A 10685-nucleotide genomic window follows, 5' to 3' on the forward strand; every position below is an offset into this window, starting at 1 on the left:
TGAGCAAAAGAAGAAAGATATAGAGGACAAGGTCATGATTGAATAGGACAAAAGAATCTTGTCAAATAGATTGAAAGAAAAATTGCTAGAGCTATTCAAGATCTCAAACATGTAGTTGGATACCCTAAGCCAAATGATGAATGCCCATCATGAGTTGAATGTCAAGAAAATTGAGATTACCACATTGATGTTATAGAATGAACAACTGTAGAATGACCTGAAAAAGAGAAAGAGTTTGCTAAAAGTTCAACAAGCCAAATGAAGCCATCAAGTACTGTGAAAAATTATTGAAATCCCCTAGATCCAATAAAAACACATCAAGATTGTGCTATACAAGCACTAAAGAAGAAGAGTCATCCAAGACTACTGAACAAAGGAATGACAAAGGTCAGAACTCTAAACCCACTTGTCATCATTGTGGAAAGAAAGGACACATAGCTAATGTTTGTAGGAACAAGAATGTTGGTCAGAATTTCAAACCAAAGAACATGACAACAGACAAGGTCATCAGGCACATGAATGCAGAACAAGAACCATGCATGCACCAAGATATGAAGGATGCTTCTACAATTGTCAGAAGTTTGGACACAAAGCTTTTGAATGCAAATCCAATCCCACATGGTCATCAAACAAGGGAAGAAACCATAAAAATTCCTTTAATTAGGACAACAATAAAAGGCACAACTTTCATTATTGTCATGACTACGGACACGTCCCTGAGAATTGCATAAGAACACATTTCAATGGTAACTACAATAGATGGTTAAGTCAAACCACTTGTTTTAGTTGCCTAAAGATAGGTCACATCAACAAGCATTGCCCAACAAGGTCAAGGACATGTAACTCTAAGTCCAATAAGGGAAAAGGCAAGGTAGATGTTGAGCACATAATAGGAGAGATGAATAAGACATGGAAGAAGAAAGATGGATGTAATAGATAAAATGAAGGGATCTCTTGACCTAAAAGATCAAGTGGTCACACTTCATCAAATTAACCAAGAAGAAGGTATGTGGGACTGATATTTAAATGTTTCATCATGCATTAGTTCCAAAATTGGTTAGTGCTAAAAAGGATAAAATAGCAAGAATAAAGATACAAGTCAACAAGGATAAACCAAAGTAAAATCTTTAATTTTTCATCTCACTACCGAGTGTGAAAAGTTCTCTTCAGTTGCCAAGTAAATTTTAGTGTGTGTTAAGTTATCAGTTGAAGTTGAGTCAATAGTATCTACCAAGTAAAGGTAATTCCTATTGAGGCCAAGTAAAGGTAACTCTAGTGGATGTCAAGTGATGGAAGATCAGTGGAAGTTGAGTAAAGTAGAAATTGTATAGAACCCTAGTTTATAGCTATACATGCACCATGCATTAGATGTGATGCTTTGAAAGGGTATAAAGCAAATTTTTGCTCATTTTTTTGTCACTACAAACACAGAGCAAGAGTGAGTAGACCAAAGAAGTGATTGGTAACTAGAGATTGAAGCTTTTGCATAGATTCCAATAGTCATCAAGAATCATTTCATTGATTTAAAAGGTATTCCTCACATGCCGAGCTATGCAATTTTCTATTTTGAAACCCCAATTTTGCAAAATGGCCTCTAGTTCTAGAAATCCCAAGGATAAGGAACCTTTTGAAGTTTAGTTGGTTAGTAATGAGGTCAAACAACTAGATTCTAGGCCTATTCCTAAAGTTTCATATAAGAATGACCCAGCAGGGGCATTGTCAATCATTCCACCCAAAGTTGTAATCATTTAGGATGTCAGAAAATGCTAGAACTATAAGATTGGAGAAATAGGAGACATGGAAATTTGGCAAGCTTATGAAAAACTATGTGAGAATGGAGTACTGAAGGAAGAATTCCAAATTGTTGAGAGGAAGGGCCACAACCCAATAGGAAAAAGAGCAACAAAAGAGAAGAAGAAGGCTATTGAGAAAACAAGTCTAGTGCAGAAGAAGATAAGAGGGAAATTTGTTGCACACCCAGAATCTGATGAAGAAAGGACTGAGTCAAATGATAACAGCCAGTTTAGAATGGTAGGTCATGCACCCAAGTCCAATATTGATAACATTTGTGATAATATTAGGGATAGTGCAGACTTGATTGGTTTAAAAGGCATAGAATTCAATACATTAAGTAGAGAAGAACAAAATAAGATTGAGGAGTCAATGTATGCCATGATGGAAAAATTCAAGAATGCTCCACTTGAATTTGACACTACTATGCCTAAGAATTTATATTACATTATTGAGAATAAATGACATTATTTCCTAAACATGGACAAAGAAATAAGAGAGTCTACATTGGCATAAGTAATGCTAGATTTATCAAAATGCCAAATAACAAAAGAAAACAAGAAACATTGTAGCAAGTTTGCACCAAAGTATAGAGCATTCAACATACTTCAAAATAAGATTGAAGATGTTGTCAAAAAGTCCACTCAAATGTGGAAGTTGATTTATGGGCTAACCACTATCAAGGAAGGAGACAAATATCCCTTTGAGGGAAGAAATAATGGAGAAGAGGAAGAGAATGACAAAGAAGGAGGATTTGAGAAAGAAAAGGAAGGCACCACAGTGGAGGAGGAAACACAAAAAGAAGATGAAATGGCAATTGCTAAGGAGTAGCAAATAGATCAAAGTGTGCCAGACACACAATTGCCACCACCAAGCCCTCTGCATGACAACACCACACCTATAGAGACAATCAAAGTAAAGGATGTTCTCGATAGGTCAGTTCAGAACATCAACCCACTCACTCCAGAGGATCTAAAGAAGATCCTTTACCAATTAATTTTATAGGAAAGGTTGTGTAACAATCCAGTATTGGTTAGTGTGGATGAGTTGCAGAAATGAGTAGCTAATCTAACTAGGACAAGGTGGCTACACAAGAAATATCTTCTACATCCCTACAACTACCAATGGACAACCTTAAGAGCAAGCATCAACAGATACATTAGCTAAGGTTGATACCATAGTTAAAGTTTCTATAACTACCAAGGAGCCAACAAAGGAACAAACAAGATGGGTAGAAGTATCTATTCCTATTGCACAAACTCAAGGTGCACCACAAGTAATTGTGATTGATCAACAAAAACTAAAACATGAGAAGGATATTCCAAAGGAAAAGGAGCATGAAGCAATCCAAACATTGGTTAATCTACTAACTATTGGGATTCCTACAAGAAAAATTTAGAAGCCAAGAACTGATGTTATGGCACTACAAATCTCAACACTAGGCTTGAGCTCCACAAAGGTTGCAAGGGTAATTCACTATGGAGACCCAACATTGGATGAAGAAATTGTCATACCTAGGTATGATTATGCAACCATGAACATTGACGAAATAAATGAGATGCAAGAGGCATTACAAAGGAAAAAGAACTAAGAGATGCTCAAGAAAGAGTATAAACAAAGGCAAGCACCAATTGAGATTAAAGACATCTTTCTAGATACATTCAGCTTGCAGAAACCTAATGCAACCAAGCCAATATTGGAACAATTGTCTAAAATTGTTGATCAAGTAACAAATAAAGACCAAGAGACAAATGCAAAACTCATGGAATTGTCTGAAAAGAAAATTTTAAGGGAAGGTAAATGAGAAAATATCTAGTAGTATAGCACTATCACAAGTGGAATTGACTACTAACATAGAATAAATGAAGAAGGTACTTGAGAATATATTCTCACTATACACTAAATTGTGTGACCCTAGACTCTTCACAGAAGAGACAAGCCACAAGATTATGAATCTGGAGAGAAACTCAAAAGTATCTACTATGCAGTTACCATAGAAGCCATCTAAAAATGAGAAGCATTTTGATTCCATGCTTCACACTCAAAAGGAACTAGCTGTATTGACAGCAAAAGCAGCTAATACAAGAGTCAAGTTATTTCAAATTCAAACCTCCTTGACCCCACACATGGAAATCCTACAGAAATAACTAGCCTATGCTGAGATAGTATTCAAGAAAGATCCTAATCTTTCAACACTTGATGGCTTAGTTCACCTTGGAGCTAAGACAACCATTCAAATCAAGTCATTAGATGTTGCAATAGACAACTAGGATGTTGCTCTCAAAATTGTAATGGAAGTTAACAAGAACTTCCTAGATAAATAAACACTTAGTGTATAATCCCTTTGATATTAGTGTCAAAAAGGGGGAGATATATGCAAGGGGGAGACATGTGAAAGGGAGAGTTACAAAATTTTGAGGAAAGAATAAAGAAAAGGGGGAGCAACAAGTAGAAAAGTAGAAACATGGCATCAGATCAGAATACATTAGATAAAGAGTATTAGAACTCAGAATAAAGACAAAGAGTATCAGAAGAGGCAAATCAATCTACTCAAAGAAATTTTGGATATAGAAAAGGAACATTAGCTCAGGGGAGTTCTAAATTTTTTGAGGTATATAGTTCTTTACAAAATTTTAAACAAATTTTGATGTTTTTGTATATATGTCGAATTCAATGTACATTATACTTGAGGAGATTAGATTCATCATGTATAGTTAAGTTTTTTTCCACTCATGTCAAAGGGGGATATTGTTGATCTCAGATTGGTTTTGACAATTGAGTGTCAACACACTTAAGAAATTTACTTAGTTCATGCCAAGCTAGTAACATATACCGAGTATAATATAGATATCGAGTTGCAATGAGTGACGAGTCACTCATGTGTCGAGTAAATAGTAAGTGTTGAGAAAATAGACAAAGCTAAGCAAGTCTTAACTACTGAGTGAACAATAGATGTCAAGCAAGTTTCAAGTGCCAAGTGAACAATAGATGCTAAGCATGTTCAGGTGCCAAGCTAGACATAATTCTAGTTAGTCTCAAGCATTAGTATTTAACAAGTTCTAAGAAATACAGAATTGACATAAGAGTTTGTGAAGGCAGAAACAATTATGCAAACCATTTTTTAGTTGACATATGGATACATCATGAAGCTTAGGGATAAGATCAAATATATTTGGATTCCCTATGTGATCTACATGCAACCAATTGGAAAAATATAGTGAATTGAGTGGGAAAGTTAGATGAATCTCCATTGTAGGTTCATATTGAACCCTAATTCATGAAGTCTTTTTAAAGGGAGATGAAACCCCATATTGATAGTGTAAGTGTGAGAGAGAATGCATGGAAGAAGGTGATGATAGTAGGGAAAGGGGTGAATTGATCAAGTTGAAGGTGACATAGAAGAAGGACATAATTGTGGAATCAGTTATCAAAAAAAAGGATCAAGGTTACATCATTTTTATATCAGATCAGAGAGGATTGAGATGAATTGAATTGGGATCTGAAATCAGCAATATTAGATTGTAAGCATATCAGATCAAACATTCTATTGTACTCTCTATCAATTGTTATAGTAGAATAAAATTCTATGGACTTAGGTTGGTTTAACAACCATTGTGTAAATCCTTTAATAGGGTGACATTCTGAGTGAGTGTTCAAAACTCCTTTTGGCCAGACACACTTTTGATAGGGTGTTAAAATCCTTTAATAGGGTAGGATCTAACAATCCTTTGTAAGCCTTTAAGATGGCAGGCCTTTCATAGGGCAAATCATGAGAATGGTAAAATCATGTAACGTTAACAGGTGAACTTTATTTCTATAGTAATGAAGAGTTGTGGGTGTCATCCCCACCCCAATTTTACCTTCTCATTAGAAGGTTTTTTGGTAATCAAATCTGGTGCCAAATATTTTTCATGCATGCTTTTACTTTCATATTATTTCAACATGTTTTCATGCATGTATTGATTTAAGTTTTAAAGGTTAAAGTTTAGTACTTCTAATTCACAGCCCACCCCCCCCCCCCCCCCCCCCCCCACTCCCCCCCACCACTCTTAGAAGTATACTTCCCACTTGTAAATTCCAACAATAGGTAGCCGGCTATTAGTAGTATGAAGTTTGTGATGATCCCTATGCTTATTGGAGAAGCTATAAGACTAGAATGTGTTGGGGTTCAAGTGTAGAGGAAGAGCATGATAGACTACAATAAATTCAAGCACAAATTATTTTAAGATACTGGGAAACTTGTCAAATTGAGCTATCATAATGGGCATGAAAGGCTTTCTCTCCCTAGCCCCTTTGGTGACATTTGCTTCTAGATAATTAAATACTTCAACCTTGAAGGTCAATTTATGACTTACCATGGCTATTATTTTTCACTTCTAAATATGTTAAGGCACGGGGAAAAGATTAACCTCCCCTTTTTCTTAATTTCATCTCTAGTTAACAACATTTCCCTTGGGGATAATCCTCCTATCAACCAAGGGCTCATATTTTTTCTTTATCACCATGTTTGTGCTCACTAGCTAGGTTTTGGAAGGTGTCTCCCCACTGATGAAAGCCCTAAAGCTCTCAAATCCTCTGTGGTTATTGAAGAGATTGGTGTTGATATTTTCCATAAGGATTTCCCTTACATCTTAGAAAATCCTCCTTCGTCCAAGGCTTTTTCTATGTCTTCTAAGAAGCATCATCTCTCTCTTGAAGAAGCCTTGCTATTTGAGTCCCCCAGAAAGTGTAAAAATTGCTTTGCCAAGTCTAGCACTATGAGAACCCCAACTAAGATAAAAGTTGCTAAATAAATTATTGAAATGGATAAGAAATAAGGGGAGGGAATTTCAAAGAATGATGAGGGGTGAGGTTACTACAATCTAATAAGCTAAAGGTGAATGTTAGTGCTTGAGAGAGCAGGTTTGCGAGGATGAGAAATAAAAATGTTAGGAATTATAAGTAAGAAAGTAAGGATGAATCTCATAATTCTTAGAATGAGGAAAGGACTAAGAATACTGAAGTGGAAGAATCATAGGAGAAATATGGTAATAATGGCATTGAAGATGAAGGTTTTGATATAGAAGCAAAAGAAATGGATGAAGAGATCCAATTTCCTTAGAGGAAAAAATTGAAGTGAAATTAGGTATTATAGGGGAAGATGAGAAGATTAAGGAGAATGATAATGATGGAGGTAATGTCACGAATAATACTCTATCCCTAATCTAGATTAGAATGGAAGAGTTAAAGATGTAATTTTCAGAGAAAATTTCTGAAATTAATGTGAAGATTGAGACTGACAATAAAATTTTAAGTTAGTAGTTATGGGATTTGAATTGGGCGTGGCTATGTCTTCCATTTGTAAAGTCCAAAAAGAAATGATGTGAAAGGAAATCTTTGGGTTTATTGATGGGAAAAGTAAACTTAAAAAGGTTAGCCAAAGTAATGAGAAGAACTAGGAGGAGTTAAAAAAGTGCAAAGAGATTGAAAATTGGATGGAAGAAATCAAGTATCTAACCGATTAATGGGAAAATATCAAAATAGGCCTAATGTTTCCTTTTTTGTTGTTCAGATATTTTTTCTTATCTTTATGTTTAATGTTGATTTCAGTAGTGTTCAAACTTTTGAGCTCTCGATTATTTTGAGACTCGTAGTCTATACTGTTAAGTTTAGTAATCCCTGTTACTATTGGGGAAGGAAGACGTGGAATATGGCTAGTAATTTCTCTACTTTAGTGTTACTTTTTAGTATTGTTTCTTTATTCTACTCAAAGAATATGGTTGATTTTGATTAATTTTTTAAATTTTTGGTTAGGAGGGTCTCTAATTGTTTGGGTTAGAGTGTGCTTCTTTGGCGCTGGTTGGTTGTAATGGCCCAAAGAAGAGATGGTTGAAGTTTGTTTCTGTTATCCAGGTTCATAACCCTATTCCTGCCCTTTTAAGTCAAAACAATGCGTGTGAGAATATATCTTTCAAAACACTAGACACATGAAGACCATATTTTTCTATAAAATGACATTTTCAATTATTTATAAATCATGTCCTAATTCTATGTAGCTGAAAAGAATCAAAATATTATCATTATCTTATTACATTGATCAAGTACCTTTAATAGTGTGAATGTGGATGAGAAAAATAAAGAGATCCTTGATTGGGGAGCAATTACCGCGACCACCCTTTGAACTACCAGTCAGGGCAATGAAGCATAGTTCTCCAACAAGATTATTGGAGCTTGGGATTAAAACAGATTGAATAGTTAGTCTCAATTTAAATAATTTGAAGACGATGATTTGTTTTCTTTCTTTTTTTTGTGAAAAATCATGTATAATGGATATCTCTTCAAGTTCCTGTTTACTGTCTGCTGATGCCTTAACAACAGAAATAATATTCAGTCCTATTTTTTAAGCTTAAAGACATGATGTTGTTTTTCCGCTCGATATTTAATATTAAAAAATAATAATTTCATATGTCTTGAATAAAAGAACAACCAAGGTCCTTAGATTGTCGACATCATCATTCACTGGCAGAGAATGTATGTTGGGACTGAAATTTTCTTTAACACAATAATCAAGATATAAGCAATGCAACTTTTAACGTAAATGTGTAATCTATATCAATGCCACTTTTATCGTAATGTGCAATGCATAGTATAGTTTTGTCGTTGGTAAACAGCATATTTAGTAACAGTAAACGGATGCTAAAATGATTATCAATTTAAATGTTTATAAAAGACGTTGACCTCTAAATTATCAAACAAATCAGGGGAAGCTTAGATTGTTCCCCTTATTAACAGCAGAATTATCCTATTTCCTTAGACAATCAATAGGATATTAGAAACGAATATTTTGACTTCCGGAATGCACAAAAAGAATAATATGCTGGTTGTACCTAAATAATCAATAAGGCCTATCGCCAATATAGTTGCCCGGGGGATCATAGCTGCATATGACCCATGTGTCCTTATTCTTACATTTGATGATTGAACAACCAACACTTTCAGTTGTTGCCCACACAATCTGAGTATAATGTGTGCAATCTGGGCCTGTGCAAGTGTTCTTCGCATGGACATACCACTTCCTCTCATCAATCCAAGCATTCACCGCCTGCCGAGGTGTCCACTTTGGGCCACTGCCCCAGAATATATTTTCTCCATAGGGTGATCCTAGTGAATGCTCGAGAAGGCAGTCATTTCTTCTCTGTCTGGCATAATTACGAGCAAAAGTGGCAAGAGTGCTGTTCCATTTCATAGGCGGAGCTCCAACAGCTTTTCTTGCCAGATTCTGAGGCTCAAGGAATTGCTTTCTGGCATCAGTGCTGGTTAGGAAGCCTTCTACACTACAAAATAAGCTCACCACCAAAAGCATAATGACTAGATGGCAAAGTCGACCCATCATAATCAGAATATAACTTTCGATCTCTCAATAGAAGCTAATAATAATACAGAAGAGGTCGTAATTGACTTGTGAGAGGGATGGATATATGAAAATGGTCTACAACAAAATTCTTTTTATATACAGGGACGACATTGTATAATTTTAGGTTTGGAGTAAACTATAGATTTCTCTAGGCTTTCTCGTAAAGTGAAGAATCAATCATTCTTATCCTTATAGCTGGGGGCATTGATCCCTTCACCTCTACGCTTACTATTTTCAATCAGCTGCGCTTGCTCTGCACCTCTTTCGGCAGTTTCTTCGCTCAGAAGTTTTGCAATTTTATAGGTGATGCGGGTTTGGTACCTTCTATTAAACCTCAGAAAATACGTTTACCACTAGTGTGATATAGTACCGTAGATACGATGCGCCGACCATCCTATTTTACGCATGCCCCCACCACCAAACATTTTTTTCACCTGGTTAATATTTATGATTCACACGTTGAATAATCTTTGACACTATTTATGGTTCTCGTATTGTGCTGTTGGATATCTGGCATACCTTCAGATTTAGGTTTCGATCCAGGTTCAGATGATGTAGATTTAGAAGATGGTAAATCTTGATCGTTGGATGCTTTCCATGTTTAATAGAGACATATTCTAAGTAATGGATTTGCGGAATAAGAAATTAGCTTTAGTTGTTGCCATCTTTGAAAATTATTAAAATATTAATAAAATATGATTTATATTATATTATTATATTATACTTACAATCAATTCAATTTGTTCTCTTATAGTTATAATTATTTATTATCTCTAATTAAATTATATACTAATATGTCTAATTAGATATAATAACTTAAGACAAATACAAGTCAATATGTGGTACTTGTTAATGTAAAATTTAACTTTGTCATTGACATTAGCTAAAGTAAATAAAGAAATTTTGCAAAGTCTTTGTCAACAATAAATTGTATAAATTTTGATGAATCCTCTATTTGTAACTTAAGTTGGGCGGGTGAAGTGGAATTTTAGGAAATTTGAGGGGTAAGATGTTGATTGCCTTTGCAATTTTTTATTTTAAAGAAAATGACTTATGTGGCTGAGTTGATTCCCATGTTTTATGGGGTGAAATTGTTGACAAGGAAAGGTTATTAAAAAGTAGTGATCAAGAATGAACGCTAAATATGATAAATAATTTGAATTACACTATTGATGTATAATGAAATGGCAAGGATATAAGAAACAAGACAAGATAATTTCTTTCCTTGGTGGATGAAGTGACCTTCTGCCACACTTATTGGGAAGGTAACAACTCAACAGACAATTTAGCCTCATTGGGAAAGTACACCTAGGATTTCATGATTTGGGAAGACATGTTGTTTATCCCTATGGTGGTGTGTGTGTAGATCACACATGATTTTTCCAACTTCAACAAAGATAACAACACATTCATTGCATGTTTAAACAAATTGCTCTCTTTTTTCTTGGCTTTCAAGCAGTATCCTTTTTATTCTTCTAGCTTGTGAGTATATTATTTAGCA

The 10685-nt window shown here is 34.9% G+C and overlaps 1 pseudogene; it reads right to left on the minus strand.

Annotated features, from left to right (window-relative positions):
- Positions 1-8665: 8665 nt before the first annotated feature.
- LOC149557610 (pathogenesis-related protein PR-1 pseudogene) lies at positions 8666-9160 on the minus strand (annotated as a pseudogene).
- Between the last annotated feature and the right edge of the window lie 1525 nt (positions 9161-10685).

Source organism: Cupressus sempervirens, chromosome 5 (assembly GCF_028749045.1).
Source record: "Cupressus sempervirens isolate cs-2001-9-10 chromosome 5, ASM2874904v1, whole genome shotgun sequence".
NCBI classification, from domain to species: Eukaryota; Viridiplantae; Streptophyta; class Pinopsida; order Cupressales; family Cupressaceae; genus Cupressus; species Cupressus sempervirens.